This window comes from Phocoena phocoena, chromosome 4 (genome assembly GCF_963924675.1).
Source record: "Phocoena phocoena chromosome 4, mPhoPho1.1, whole genome shotgun sequence".
NCBI classification, from domain to species: Eukaryota; Metazoa; Chordata; class Mammalia; order Artiodactyla; family Phocoenidae; genus Phocoena; species Phocoena phocoena.
This window is the reverse complement of record NC_089222.1, coordinates 19,808,985-19,825,179: the sequence shown is the minus strand read 5'-3', so window position 1 is coordinate 19,825,179 and position 16,195 is coordinate 19,808,985. Positions and strand designations below refer to the sequence as shown.

Sequence of the window (16,195 nt, the reverse complement as noted above, 5' to 3'; positions counted from 1 at the left end):
TCTTCCAGTATCCATTTGGTCACCACAGTCGAAGGAGCCCCTGGCCGCCCAGAAGGAAGGAATCAAGGTTACCTCACCAGCTTCCACCAAGTGGTCTATATCTTTTTTGCTGGGGTCGGGCTCGGGGGACAGTTTTATACACTGTCTCCACCTGCCATGAAAATGTTTATCCAGGTTTGTCAGATGGACACTGGCAGAAAGCACATTTCTCCTCCCAGGGAAAAGAAAGATGTCACTGAAATTATCTTGGGTTCCATAGGTGACATTAGTACAGCCAGACTGCAAAACATCAAGTGACAATTTTCATGTTAGTTTCTGCTGCGCTAAATGGAAATCCTACCCTTGTGTCGATTATATTGGTGAGAAAATTCCCCCAGCCGCTGGCCCGGCGCGGGGCTGCACCTGGGCCCAGGGGCCACTTATCTGCCGTGCAGGTGAATTCTGCGCAGCTAGGCTCTAGAGGAAAACGCATCTTACATAATGTTCTGCTCCACAGACAAGTCTGTTAATATGCCTCAGACTGCCTTGGCTTCGGCTATTATCGCAGATACATGCAACGTACACCGTTTTTATCAGTGTGCATTGTACTTGGGGTTGACAAAAAATAAAAAAGGAAGAGAGACCACAGGATATCATTTGTTATTTTTTAAAAAAGAAAAAAAAAATATTTGCTACAGATTCCACCCATACCACATATCATTCCCAGTGAATCAACTGGACCATCGTGCTCGCTTCGGCAGCACATACACCAAAACTGGAGCGACACAGAGAAGATTAGCATGGCCCCTGTGCAAGAATGACATGCAAATTCATGAAGCATTCCATATCTTTAAAAAAAAAAAACTGGAGCATCAAACACGCATTAGTCAAATGTGTGGGTTTTTCAGAGTGGACTTTTCCATAGTTCAGTGTGATCGAGTAGTACGTGTAGGACATCACGCCTGAGAAGCATGCTGTCTGCCACGACTCTGCCCCATCTTTTAAATGTATGGGGTATTTTTTCCCAAAAATGAAAGAAGAGGATTTGGTAATGAATTCTTTTAGCTGAGGGAACGGAGGAAAAGTGGGGGCCTAGTGTGAATCTGGGCCATTTCTGCTTTCATATCCAGGAATTGATCAATCTGGGGAAACTGAGGTAGCTCAATCAGATGTGTGTTCCAACAGAAGCCAGCTTTGCAGCACGGTGAGTCCCAGCTGCACTGTTGGCAGAACTCCTGTCCCTCCTTGGAAGACCCTCCCCTGCGTGGGGCATTCAAACAGTGTGACGCTGTTTGGGGGTGTTTGGGTAGTGATCGGACAGTAATATATTTCCTCGTTTCCTGGACCCAGGAAGGCAGAAACTTGAATGATGACCAGTGATGAAACCACCAGCACAGCCAGGCCAGGCCCAGGAGCCCATAGGCTGTGAGTTGATTGCATCCATGTCTCTAGGTCTCGTGTTCCCTTGTGTGAGACGCCCTGGGGGGACTAAATGACCAATGACGTCCTCCGCATCAACCATGTGCACGATGCCTAATGGACAGATTTCACCCTCACTCTAGTCTGGCCTCTCCACATGTTTCTGGGCTTCCTGCTCGTCAGGGGGCAGCTGAGGTGCTGGCTGACGATCCCACCTGAGCTCTGGCTGAACCCCATCCCCAAGAAAAGCCCAGATCCCAGACTAGAGTTGGTACTGAGAGGAAGGGATCCCAAAAATGTGGATCTGAGCACATGGATGGAGACTGGAGAGTCCAGCTCCCACAAGGAACGAGAATCTTCTGACAAGGCTGACCAAGAGCTTTGCGCATCACCTGCCCCAAGAGGGCGCGCTGACAGATCCAATCGCAAACAACGTGCACAAGGGCTGATGGGGGACATGTGGAAGGGACCCTCTCAATGCTCCATCCAGATCCTCTTGGGTCCCTTCCACCGTTTCTGTGCATCTCCCTCCCTGCTTCACTATGCTTTTCCCTAATGACCACCATCCCACTTCTGGGATTCAGACCCTTCAAACAGAAATTCGTTTATGAGTCCTGGACAGGACTGAATGCTAGGCCAGAGTCTTAGATGTTTTCCAGAGTTGATCCAGACCACCAGAATTCTCTCCAGCCCGTCACTCATGTATTCCCAGCAAGCTCTAATCCCCCTCACCTCTTTGCTCATCCCGTGTCCCGACTGCCTGCCTGCCAACCACTGAACCATATTTATGGTTGTCTTCTACGTGACTCAGAGCATAACATGGTTAAATCAGGAACCCCAGTACTCCCCTGTCTTACCCTCAGCTGCGGGAGCCTGGAGGCATGTTTAACGGTCACACAGAAAGTGCCACGGTGCCTGTGCTTTGTCCCAAATCCAAGAGGAAGGCGCTTCTGTCCAATGTGGTTTAAAACGCCCCTCCCACTGTAGATTGTAGCAGCGAAGAATGCTGAGCAGGGCAGAAAACACAACATCCAGGCCCCAGAAGCAGGCTGAATGCCCAGGTTTGGGGAGGAGAGAGCAAGAAAGTGTGAGAGCCGCCCAGCACTCACAGCGCCCCCACATCCCCATCCTGGCAGGCTGGCAACCAGTCACTCCTCACAGGCCTGAAGCCAGAGCCCAGCACTTACTCATTCGATAATAGACAGTAATTGCATATGTGCCTGTCCATAGAAATCAGCGAATAAAGAGTCAGTATTTACAGATTTACTTTTCACATCTGTTGGTACAAAGATGAAGAGCTTTCTGTCAACAGTAAAAGTAACTCAGTCCAAAGTGAGTCCAGAACTTAACAAATTACACCCTCTGCCTCTTAGTCCATTGGGTAAGGATAGCAAGTCACCGAGGGGCCGTTGGGGGTGCCTTCTTAGTTATGCACATTAAGGCCTTACCTATATTCGGGGAGAGGATGCTAAGGCCCCATGGGGATGTAGGTATATAACTCCCTATTGCTGATGCCCTGGAGGAGTGTAATAGGATTATGTAGTGCTGTGAAGCCACGCCCCTGCCTGACATCCCACCATCTGCAGGGCTCAGGAGAAAGGTGGACAGTCTGTAGTAGGATCTGGGATCTTCTGGGAATAAAGCGTCTAAGATCCAGACTTGCGGCTAAGAAAGCTGTCGGGGTGGACAGGTCTATGGGAAATCTGGAACGGGGACCCAGGCCCTAACCAGAGGCCTGAGGCCTGGGTTCAGGGCTTGTGAGGCGAAACTAGAGCTGGCAGGGCACCTGGCTGGGGCCTGTGCTGGGCCCTGAGGGTAACAGCTGAGCAGGTGAGCAAAACCTGAGTAAATAACTTGGAGGCCAAGGTGAGAGTTCACTCTGCAGAAGACAAACATCCATCCATCTAGGACCAGACTTTGGCAGGGATGCCCTGTGGCAGTGACCACAGTTCAGATCCAGGGGTTAAACCATCGGGGGTTCTGGAACAGCATGGAGGTGAGATATGGAGGCCTTAAGAGGTGGTTCTCATCACCCCTAGTTAGAGCCTGTGGGGACTCCCCAGGGTAGGTAGAAACAGTAAAGCAAGAGGATAGAATTTTTGTTTCGAGCTGGTGATGTGGCTCAAACATAAAAATCTTAAAACAGAACAAAACACACACAACACTCCAGTCTAAACAAGTGGGCCGTGGAAGAGGCTTGCACAAGCTGGAGGAAGAGAATAGAGACTCTTTTACTGGCAACCCTGTCTAGGGGTCTACCAGCCCTGCTGCCATTCTCACTGGAGGTCAGCTGGTGAAGGACCTCTACTGAGACCTCATTCCAGAGTGCCAGCTCACTCCTCCTTTTACTCCTGTCACCTTCATAAAGGCCTGGATTGAAGAGCTCCCCTGCATAAATTTAATATTGATTGGGTCAACATTCTAGAGTCCAGAGTAGCAACCACTTGGTAGCCTCTCTGGCCATCTCCCCAAGGCAATGCTCTCTGCCTTCCACCAATGGCCCGGGGAGAGATGCTCACCACATCTGGCCTCCCTCGCACCCCGGGGAAGAGGCCCAGTCTGTTGCAGCTGAGAACGAACTGGGAGAGTAGTGCCTGGCCCTCCACGGCAGTCCCCATTGCACCCCTCTCCTCCCACCCTGTGAAGCGACCATCTCGGCTGCGCCAGGCCTCACAATTCACAAAGGGGTCCACATGCACAGCCCACCGAACAGCATCACTTGGCCTACATTACCTCTCCATAATAATCTCATACATCAAAGCGGGGAGAGACCTGGCTCTGCCTGTAAGCGACTCCGTTAGACATTGAATATCATTATCAGAAGCCCCTCGCTCCCTCGGCTTCGTATGCAAACTCCTGAGCTCCCTGGAGTCCTTCCTGAAGAAAGTGCCCTGCACGACGGACATTTGTTATTTTGCAGGAGAGGACGCTGAGGCTCCACGGGGACCTAACCAAATTAACTGCAGCCAAGAATTGGTGCCAATCAAGACCTACATTGACACCTAGTGGCACCTCTCGGAACTGCAGCTGGCTCCGGCGGGTTCCTCTGGAAGCCACTCTCAGAAAAGCAAGAAACAAAGCCACTGATCCAAATACTTACAAATATCCGAGAAGAAGACAGAGTGGGAAACAAATTCACTTTTCAGCGCCTCTTTGGTGATAGACAAACCCACACTTCATGTTTAAATATCTTAACTTGGCATGAGAGGGAGAAATTGAAACCATTACTCTTTCATCTCATTTCAGGATAAAATTCATTGAGAAAGAAAGGGAGGAATAGAGTCAAAAGCCTAAGTGGAATCCAGCTTTACATTGCACATCCCTCTGATCTACGAATCCGACCTACATACAGTCACACAAATGTGCAAAGATAGTCACTGCAGCAGTGTTGGGAATTTTTTTTAAGTGGAAATAACCTAAAAAGACCAACTATTATATATAATATTATACATTATTGTATATAATACATTATATATAAATATGTTATATCTATATATAATATATATTAAAATATAGCTATCTAATAAAAGTCATATATAGTGATATATAGATAGATCACCTGGTGTACGTGTCATGACTTTTGTTATTGTTACATAATGCGATTTTACCTTTATTTGGAGTCTCCTTTCCTCCTGATGCAGAAAAAGTAACCATGGTGGATCCTGGATAAAGTCAGGCATTTTATTTTATTTTTTTAACATCTTTATTGGAGTATAATTGCTTTATAATGGTGTATTAGTTTCTGCTTTATAACAAAGTGAATCAGTTGTACATATACATATGTTCCCATATCTCCTCCCTCTTGTGTCTCCCTCCCACCCTCCCTATCCCACCACTCTAGGTGGTCACAAAGCACCGAGCTGACCTCCCTGTGCTATGCGGCTGCTTCCCACTAGCTATCTATTTTATGTTTGGTAGTGTATATATGTCCATGCCACTCTCTCACTTTGTCACAGCTTACCCTTCCCCCTTCCCATATCCTCAAGTCCATTCTCTACTAGGTCTGTGTCTTTATTTCCGTCTTACCCCTAGGTTCTTCATGATGAAGGCATTTTATATTTAAACTTAGTCAATGCAGAAGTTTTCTTTCCTTACCTTGGCCTATAGATTTAGGGGCTTACTTCATATCACATCTTCAGAGGGTGAGTGTCTGCTCCCCAAAGCTCCAAATGGAGGTTTATCACTGACCCCTCAGCTCCTGAGTCCCCAAACTCTATCCTGAGCGTTCTATAACACGCTCATATGTTATGTCTAACCCCCAGGGGAGGGCACAGGAGATGCCCTTTTGACATCCTGACTGTTCTTTCTTACTTCCTCATCTTCCCTCTCCCTCAGCCACAGCTTGATCTAGCCTGAGTTTGGGAAGAGGGGGAAAAACTGCCAAAACATAACCTTTTCTGCTCAACCTTTTCTACTTCGTAGTTGGGTTGAACATTTTAGCCTAAAATCCAAGAACTGGCATATTTCATCTCTGATTCCACTGTGACAGCTTCCTTGAAGAGATGAGTATCTCCCACCTACCTTCCCAAATCGGGAGTGGAGGAGAGCTCCAGAGAAGAGGGAGTGTGGGATGGGAGAACCAGATCTGCTGACACTTCACATATTATCCCATCTCTGAGAGAGAAGGATGTGGAAGGAGGCACAGCAAATAGAGCTCACACCTAGGATGAAGGAGAAAGGAAGGAAAGGAGGGGCTTTTTGATTTACGTCCTTCTATGTTGCTCGAACTTTTTACAGTAAGCAGGTATTCCTTTTGGAGATAAATTTAGTTGGCCTAAAGATTAAAAATCAAGAGGCTAGCCAGATCTTAAGTTTGTTCCCTTCCTCTTCTTTCCATCCTTTGAAAGCAGCGCCTGTGACAGCTCTACAATAGGACAGCAATTAGAATATGTCACAGGAGACAGGCGCTGCTGTTTCCTCCCTTGCCCGTCCTGTCCCCATCACTGAACCAGCCAGGCCCCAATCACAGAGCCGAGTGTCAACACTGAGGAAAACCCCTGGAATAAGCTCCTACTGTGTGTGTGGTACTCTATGTCTGAGCCCTAAACGACGAGTGCCTTGAGCTCCTCATAAACTACATGTGGACCAGAAGTAACAGAAAAGTCTTTTTTTTTTTTTTTTTAATGGAAAAAAAAGCCTGTTAGTCTATGGAGAGAGAAGGGAGTAGTAGAAAGTTGTGGAGACGACAGTCGCACGCCCCCTGTTCTCCCTCCCTGGGCAAAAGAAGGCAGGACACACTTTTGACCCAGATGTTTCCTGTGATGGAAATGTGATCGCACTGATGCCGGCTCTCCTTGCTCTCTTCCCAGTGAGGCATGCCGGTGGTGGTGCTCGGGAGGGATTGTTTGGGTTTTTTAATTACTTTGCCCTCACCATAATCAGTGCACTATTCTGAACTGGAATTTTTTTCAATTACGGAAATTTTTCAGCCATTCCCTCTCCTGTGATCTCACCAGTTTTCTCACTCAGAACATCTCTCGGATTAGAATTTCTCAGTCTATCTTCCATGACTCTCAACTTCATAGTTTTCATTTCTCCATCTTTTGGTTCTGTATTATATGTAATTTCTTTCTCTCCTTTGATTGACTCATCTCTCATCAGCTATTCTAGCCTCTTATTTATCCTACTTATTGGAGTCTTTTTATTTCCAAGAGCAATATTTTTCATAACTGCCTGTTCACATTTAATCATCTCCTGGTCTCCTTGCAAAGATGCTATTCCCTCCTTACCTCTTCAATATGTAACATGATATTAAACTTTAAGGGAATATCCAAATATTGTACCTAACACCCATAGAGAGGACATAAAAAGGATTGAGTTTTTGGACATTTCAAAGGATTTGTGAAGAGGATGTCTTTGGAGAGAGTGTTGGAGTGCTCTGAGTTTCACCGACCCCAGGCTAAGGATGGAATGAGGGACAGTTTATCTCTTAAGCCCAACCTTAGGGTTCCATGCAGAGAGCCTGATGTGTGTTCCCTGCTGTTAGGGAAAAAGGAGCCTGGGTGCCTGGCTCAGTTGGAGGAGGCCAAAAGGCCTATGAATACAGAACAGGTGGTAGTGTCTGAGGGAACCAGAGGAAAGCTGCAGCTGTGGACTAGTCTGTGTTCTCCAGGGAAACCCTAAGGGCCTGACTTGTGATTCACTGACAAGGGCTGCCAAAGGCTGCAAGCAGCATCCTTACTTGCCATGAGAGTCTAAGCCCCATTGGATCTGCTGGATCCTGTGGCCCGAATGGCAGAGCAGCTTGCACCGCAGCCTGGACCGATGCAGAGCCTTCTCTTGTTCTGGGCCCCACTCAAAACTAGCGTCTTAGGGCTTCCCTGGTGGTGCAGTGGTTGAGAGTCCGCCTGCCGTTGCAGGGGACACGGGTTCGTGCCCCAGTCCGGGAGGATCCCACATGCCATGGAGTGGCTGGGCCCGTGAGCCACGGCCGCTGAGCCTGCGCATCCGGAGCCGGTGCTCCATAACGGGAGAGGCCACAACAGTGAGAGGCCCGCGTACCGCAAAAATAAATAAATAAATAAATAAATAAATTTTTAAAAACCCACCACCTGGCTAAGCTTATAATATTCCATGATGCAGTGTCATTCTCCAGGATCCATCCTTCTTCTGCAGAGGTCAAATAGGTGAGGTGAATGGGGGTGGGGTAGGAATCACCACCCCTGCATCTTTCAAGTCCTTGATGGTGGCACTAATCTCTGCAATCCCCCCAGGAATGTAGTATCGCCTTTGAGTTACTAGTTTCCTAGGTAGAGGCAGCTTTAGTGGCTTCCACCTGGCCTTTCCCACCTCACTCCACAGGTCAGAGAAGCAGTGCGGGAATTCTGCCAGCTAATGAGTATATCTATTCCAATTATGCATTCCAGAACCAGGGAAATAGCCACAGGGTGTGTTCAGGGACCCACTGGGCTCACTCTGACATGGACCTGAATTAAACCCCGTTGATCACCTGACTTCTGTAAGTCACTGCTCTGACTGGTGGACCACAGTGACATGTTGGGTCTCCCAAAATCACTGTCAGTTCAGAATCAGTGTCCAGTAGTCCCCAAAAGGCCTGATTATTTCCTTTTCCCCAATGCAGTTACCCTGATAAAAGGCTATAAGTCCCTTTGGGGAAACCTGGGAGGAAGAATAACAGTACAAATGTTTGGTAATGTTCCAGGGTCCTTCTTAAAGGGCATTAGCACCCCTTTCATTCAAGGGCCTCTGGGTCTATAAACTGGCTCAGGTCTGGGAATTGATTGAGAGGCCACAGTCCTCTGTTTTTTTAAAAAATTTTATTGGCGTATAGCTGATTTACAATGTTGTGTTAGTTTCAGGTGTATAGCATAGTGATTCAGTTATACACATACATATATTCATTCTTTTTCAGATTATTTTCCCATATAGGTTACTACAGAATATTGAGTAGAGCTTCCTGTGCTACACAGTAGGTCCTTGTTGGTTATCTATTTTATATGATTCAGGTTAGACTTTTGTTCCCTTGACCTAGAACTTTTCTGTTCCTACAGATCAAGTAGGAATGTAATAGGCTTCCTATCAATTTCACTTCTAGGAACACCATGATGAAGTAGCCAACGCCCTAAGCCTGTATGAGTCAGAGTTTCCCAATGGCTGCCTTGACTTTGCTGTCTATTACACTAACCATGTCCACCTTGCTTTTGGCGGTTGATTGCCACCACTTGGCTCCTGCCACCCTGGATCTAATTACTCCCATTGCATTTAGGCCTCGATGACTGCAGCTGCCACTGTGAGATCTGACCTGCAGAGAAAGGTGATCAGAGCTCTCCAAGGATGTCAGGGCTCCCCTCACAAACTTATTTCTCACAGTGATGGTGAAAGGTCTTCTGCAGAGGAAGACAAATACTGCATGTTTTCACTTGTATGTGAAATCTAAAAACTAAAACAAACAAATGAATATAACAAAACAGAAGCAGACTCACAGATACAGAGAACAAACTAGTGGTTCCCAGTGGGGAGAGGGGTGGGAGGAGGGGCAAGACAGGACAGAGGAAGGAGGTTAAGGGGCACAAACTAGTAGGTATAAAATAAATAACATACAAGGATGCAATGTACAGCACAGGGAATATAGCTAATATTTTATAACAACTTTAAATGGAGTATAACCTATAAAAATATTGAATTACCATGTTGTACACCTAAAACTAATATATTATAAATCAACTATAATTCAATTTTTAGAATAAAATAAGATAAAAAGAAAGGTATGTCTTCTGGACCCTCCCAGTGGGGGAGAGAGAGAGAGAGAGATTTATTATAAGGAATTGGCTCATGTGATTTGGGGGCTGACAAGTCCCAAGATCTGCAGTTGGCAAACTAGAGACCCAGGGGAGCCAATGGTACAGTTGCTGTCTGAGTCTGAAGGCCTGAGAACAAAGAAAGCCAATGGTGTAAATTCCAGTCCAAGCTTGAGTCTGAAGACAGAAGTCTGATGTCCCAGCTTGAAAACAGTTGGGCAGAGAGAGAGAATTCTCTCTTACTCAGCCTTGTTATTCTACTCAGGCCTTCCAGTGACTTGATGAGACCCAGCCACCACGAGCAGGGCACTCTGCTTTACCCAATCCACCATTTCAAATGTTACTCTTCTCCGGAAACACCCTCACAGACACACCCAGAATCGTGTTCATCCAAATATCTGGGCACCCCATGGCCCAGCCCAGTTGACACATAAAGTTAACCATCACAAGCTGGAAAAACAAAATTCATTACCTACATGGGAGTTACAGTCTGAGAGTTTCAGCAGGAAAGCTTACGAAAAACTCACAAAAGTATTCATAGGAGAAAGAAGCAGCTTTAAACCTCAGTGGGTCCCAGGAAGACCAAACCCAGCTTTCCATTGTTCCAATCAAGTAAGACCTTTCCTGATCCCCCTTTTCCCTCTTCCCTTGAACTCCAGTCTCAGAGGGGTCCACAATGGCTGCAGGTGAAGGAGGAGGATGTAAAAAAAGAGAGATAGAAGCTGACCACACCCTTCCCTGAAGTCAGGAAGCCACCTGCTAAAGACAAAAGAAACTTTATATCTCATGAGAGTTCAAAGTTTTTATTACTATCTGGGAATAGGTAATTTTAATTATGAATGCAAACTCGTAGTGAAAGTGGCTCTAGAGCTTCCTATTACCCAGAAGTATCCAAAATACTCTCAATTGGCAGGGAAAAAAAGCTGCCACCACTACATTTTAAGGAAGAGTGGGAGACATTCCATGAGTTTTTAGATTTTCAAATTATCTATTATTTCCATCTCTTCTGTTATGAATTCTTCTGTCTGTTGAGTCTGTAAAATGAGCCTCAAGATGAATTTCGTAACGTCCTTTGTCATTTTTGTTCCAAAGCTCATTCTGCCTGGGAGTGTTTTCCATGAACAAGTCCTTGCATGGTAAGAACTTTTGCAGCTGACTTAGCCCATTCTTCCTGGTTTGCACACCCAAGGTGGACTCTTAAATTATGGACTTTCAGGTGCTGGCTCTCAGGCAACAAAATTCCTGGCGCTGCACCCCTGGTGCAGGACCAGCCCAGTTCCCATCTTTAGCAAAGATGCCCCTTTTCCTTCCTGCACCGTGGGCAAGCAGCACGTTTCTGGAGTGTTTTCAGCCCCCATTTGCTGGATAGGCAAGACAACCAGCCCCAACCCCAGCTTCATGCAGCAAGCACGGGTCCAGTCTCCTGCCAAGCACAGGGTACACTCATCTCCATTCCCACATGAGCTTTGAAGCTCAATCTATGTATACCCATTTCCTTCTACCCTTGGGCTACATTTCACCAGCCTACTCTGTAGGTTTATTCTTCGTTATTGGTCCATAAAGATCAATTTATTTTTTGATTCATTCATTGGCTCGTGTGTGTATGTGTGTGTGTGTGTGTGTGTGTGTGTGTGTGTGTGTATGCACATTTCATCAATCACTCCTCTGTGGCTGGAGGAGGTTACAGAGGGGGCTTGATGTGTGCTCACTCCACCATCTTGATCAATGTCTTCCAGGCATGTCTCAGACACTACTGAGCTAGACAAGCAAGAAGCATGTCTAGACCTGGTCATCTCAGTCTTCACAGAGTGGACAGACCCATTTCCAAAGTGGCAACACTCTCCCTTGGTGATGGGAGGAGTTTGCTTATTAGTAGCTAAAGAAGAAATCCTTTCTTCTCCTGTCCTATCCTACCCAGAAGAGTGGTCATGAGAGCTGACACAGGGCAGGCTGGTTGAATATCCTGGAGAGGCACAATTCCAGAGGTTCAGTGATACCAAGTTTCAGTTCACGGTAGGCACTGGAGCACAAAGACTGACTGATTTGTGTCTGGGGTGGCAATAAAGGGGTAGATGAAGTTTAGGAAGGGAGGAAACTCAGAGGTGGCTGATTGGAGGTTGGGAAGGGGGTGGAGGTAGTCCACCCCCTTGGCTCAGACCCAAGCTTCTTATCAGTTCTTCAGCCTGAAGCTTGTCTTTGCCAATGCCAAATTAAATTTCTCCTTCAGAGTTTAAAACTTTGTTAGAAAAGAAAAGAAAGATAAAAGGAAGGAAGGAAGGGGGAGGGAGGGAGGGAGGGAGGAAGCCCTTCAGAGAGGTTAATGTAGGCGGGATGGCATCAGAGGGCCCTAGTTCTGAGGTGTGATCTCCTAACCCAAAATAACATCTGTAGGCTGACACCAAGGCAGTTTGATAGAAGACTTCCTGGCATCTCCAGGAAATTTGGAGATGTGTGGCCACCTCATAGATGAGTCATTTTAAAGCACAGGAGCAAACGTAGAAGTTACTGAGGTTTACACAGGCACTTATTTTTCCAACAGCCAGGTTTTTTAAAGTCGTTTTTTTAAAATTTCCCCAGTGGGGTGCAGTAGAGGGACCAGGGACATGTACCTCCTCCCACAGGAGAGTTTGTGCTTTTGCACTGGGGGCTTTTTGCAGGTACCTGAGAAGCCTCGTCAAATTTTCCTCCAAGGTCCTTAATGGGGTTTTACAACCTCTCCTGTGCTGGCAGCCCGCTCCAGTGAAGGAGGCAGAAAGGGCTGTGTCTTCCCTTTGTGAACCTCCTGCTCCCACCTGTGTGGGTTTTCCAGGCTTTTTTTGTTAGATGCTTGAGGACCTGAGAATCCCTTGAGCCAGAAAGAGAAAACTGTAATTTGGGGTCAACTCTTGTGTGCCACTTCCAAACGTCACAGTCTGGGCGCCAAAATGGTTTAACATGACTCTCCCGTCGTGGGAACAAGAAAGTCAGTCAAACCCAGGGATAGGCTAGAAATAGAACACATGGGGAAAAATACCAAAAACTCCTTTTTTAAGACGTAGGGAAGGGCAGCACAGAGGAAAGACCGACAGACAGGGGAGGAGGGAGACCCACGTGGACACAGAGTGGAGCCCTTAATCATGGGCTGGGGACAGACTGAACACGAGCGAGGATATGGTGGCCTTTGCTAAACTCTAAATCTACTGACAACAGTGGAGGTTTGCTAGGGACCAAGCCCGTGGAAGTTTGCTGTTGAGTTCTCATTCTAGGAAACTTGCCTGAGTTTTCCTTTTATCTATCCCGGAAGCCCAGGGCGCTTCGAGGCGAGTGGGAACAAAAGAAGGAATTTCCCGTACTCAACACTAGGTGGCGCCAGACAGCTGTGGACGTAATGAGGTTTCCCCCTCCAGGTGGGCTCAGAAGCTGGCGGAAGTTCCCTGAAGGGACCGAGTCAGGCCAGATAACAAGGAAACTGAGAATTCTAAGCACCCACAGGAAGTTAGCCAAAGCATAAAATGGGCACACAGAAAAATAAGTCGAAAAAAAAAAAATCTAAGAGTTGGGGAAATGTAGCACAAAGGCGAGACAGAGTCTACAGTCTGTAAAAGGAACTTAAAAGAACTTTGCCGCGGAAGCCTTGGCAGGAAAGATGTGCAAGTGCAAAAAGATTGGAAGGGGAGGCTTCGCAGGCGTTCATGGTGGGGAGGGTCATGGCCTGGACCAGGTAATGCTGGTGGTGACCACCTTCTGACTGCTGTACCTACATTTACTAGTCTACATTTACTAGTATGATTCTTTGATACAGCAAGTCAATAAGCCCCACAGGATTCAATAACAAGAATCAGTAGAAATACATTCTATTCATCTTCTCTGAGCATTTGCTTTTTGTGTGTACAGTTATGGACCCATGACTTTTCAAATTTATTGTGTCCATTGATGTAAGCCAGAACTCTCTTTTTGATGCTCACATTGTCCCAACTTTGGCTTGGGCAAATTTACCCCTTTTAGATTGATTCTTGCATAATTTTGAATGACCCAACTATTGAAAGCTTTTCTTCTGGCCTAACAAAGTGTAGGTGTCCTGGGATTGCCTTGCACCCTGGAATCAGACATTGGAATCAGACATTGTTCCAAGATACCATGGCTCCTTTGGGGAGAAAAATAGCATTAGAAACCAAAATCTGGGGTACATTGCAACTGGGCCATTTCAGTGGCAAAAAGCCATAAAGGAAATATATTTTTCATTTAATGTTTTATAAAGACATGACTTCATATTGCTATATTCAGTTCAGTTCCTGCAGTACACTGCTCCCCCTCAAATGTTGGAGTCTACCACTGGTCTTCCCTTCCACTAATCTTGAAATCTAGGTTCCCGTCAAAATAAACACAATTATTGGTCTTCTCCGGTGGCGCAGCGGTTGAGAGTCCGCCTGCCGATGCAGGGGACGCGGGTTTGTGCCCCGGTCCGGGAGGATCCCACGTGCCGCGGAGCGGCTGGGCCGGTGTGCCATGGCCGCTGAGCCTGCACATCCGGAGCCTGTGTTCCGCAACGGGAGAGGCCACAGCAGTGAGAGGCCCGCGTACTGCAAAAAAATAAATAAATAAAAATAAACACAATTATTTACTTGCTCTGACAACTTAAGGGAATAGCTTTAAAAAATACACTGTCAATACAAACAGTATAAATACTAAATATAGTTTTTGTTTTAGACCGCACACTCCTGAGGCTTTGTTGCCAAACCATTTTGTTCTAGAGTCCTGCTTAATCTCCCACACTGTGTGACTTATTTGACAGTTGTGGTTCTGCTGTTTCCATTCATTTTCATTCAGAGGAGGATGCAACCTGCCCTTACCCCACCCCTCCATTTTCTGCTCCACCTTGTCATTTTCCCATAGGACTTACAAACTCCCAATATACTAGATAATTCACTTAATAATGATCATTGCTAGTATTATTTTATTATTATTTCTCCTTTCCCCCCCCCCCACATTCGAATGTAAGCGTCATGGAGCAGGGGTTTTATTCCTTGGACTCTGGCAGCATCTGAAGGCAGGACTAAGAAAGTTGGGCTTGATTCTGGGGTCACAGGTGTCAACTCAGTTGAGCAGCATGAAGGACTGTGAGAGATGGTCAGTCTCCCTGCCATCCTGTTGTAGTTATTAATCACACCCATTTTCATTCATTAAAGTGTCCCAGCTTAGAGGGCCGGGTGATTGGAGAGGAGGAGGGGAGGCTGGGGAGTTAGAACACAAGTACTCCGGGCCAGAGGGAATGGCCAGCTACAGGGGAGGCAGCCCCCCTACTTTCAGGAACTAGCTCAATGTCCAGTGCATGGCTGGGCTTCGATAAGTGATTCTGGGGACATGGGACGACACTAGAATAACTGAGAGAAATTCCTGTATACCTGTAAATGCCTGCAAGGTGGATAGGCAGTGAGACTATCTGTGAGAGGGACGCAAGCAGAGGGAAGTCAGGGGTCATTTCTGGGTTCTGGGCCTAGACAGGTGACAGGCGAGAGGGAGGAGGGGGTTGGCGACTGGTGAACTAGTATCGTCTTTATTTCTGCAAACTAAAAATATGTTTCCAGGTTAGGCCAAAGGTAAAATGAACACATACTCTTCGTACAAGAGTCAGACAACACAGAGGCATGCAAAATGGTACAGATGAAATGATCTTCAGTGATCTCATCTTAAAGAGAGCCCATCCTCTGGCTCCTCGAAACCCCACCAGATGGAGAGAGGGTTGTGGGCCTCTATCCTGTAGGGGAAACACCTGGCTGAAGCAGTTAGACTGTCTCCACCTCTGGGCTGGCTGGAAGGGGCCCAGGAAATGGGGGTGGAGACAAACCAGTTCAGAGGCTCCAGAACTGGGAGGGCTGGGGTCTAAAAGGGAGGTACAGGCCTTGCCCAGCAATCGTTTCAGCCTTCAAGAAACTTCCCCCTCCATCCCTTCTCTGACCCTGACTCCTCCTCACCTGGTGGGGGAGAGGGTCAGGAAGAGGCTTCAGTCGCGTGCCCCAGATGAACATGCTAGGAGAGTTAAGGACACCCGAGGAGCTGTCTTAAGGAAAAGAGGTCCCCAAGGGATTTCCTGTATCACAAGGCCTCCAGGAAGACGCAGGAACATCCTGGCCGGATGAGGCTTTGGCCAGCTGCTTCAGTCACGTTTCCCATGCAGCCAGACGCTGCCCCTCGCTGGTTCCCTGCCCCATCCCCTACCTGGGGCTACTCCCACATCTCCTGACCAAAGGTGGTCTTCAGGTGACCTGCACTCAAGGTTGATGATATAACTGGAACCCTAAAGACAACTTTTTTGGAAGAAACCACAATGATTACCCAAGGTGACACCTTTTTATTTTTCATTCAGTGCTATAACAACAGTGCAGGAAAAAGGAACACAGCAAACATCGCACTTATGATCAACATCCTTCTGCGGTCTCATCTCATCATGCACATGCATTTTAGCTGCTGTCCTCAGTGTGCACACACTATCTACCCTGTACAGCATTTCACGTGTCTGCGGCATCTGCGCGCGGCCCATTTTCAGGGGGCTGTGGCCTCCC

General features: G+C 47.0%; 1 non-coding gene across 1 annotated transcript; it reads left to right on the top strand.

Moving 5' to 3' along the window:
* Window positions 1-724: 724 nt before the first annotated feature.
* Window positions 725-831, top strand: LOC136123014 (U6 spliceosomal RNA). The gene has a single exon (XR_010655896.1). It is a non-coding gene; the product is annotated as a U6 spliceosomal RNA (small nuclear RNA).
* The last annotated feature ends 15,364 nt before the right edge of the window (window positions 832-16,195 follow it).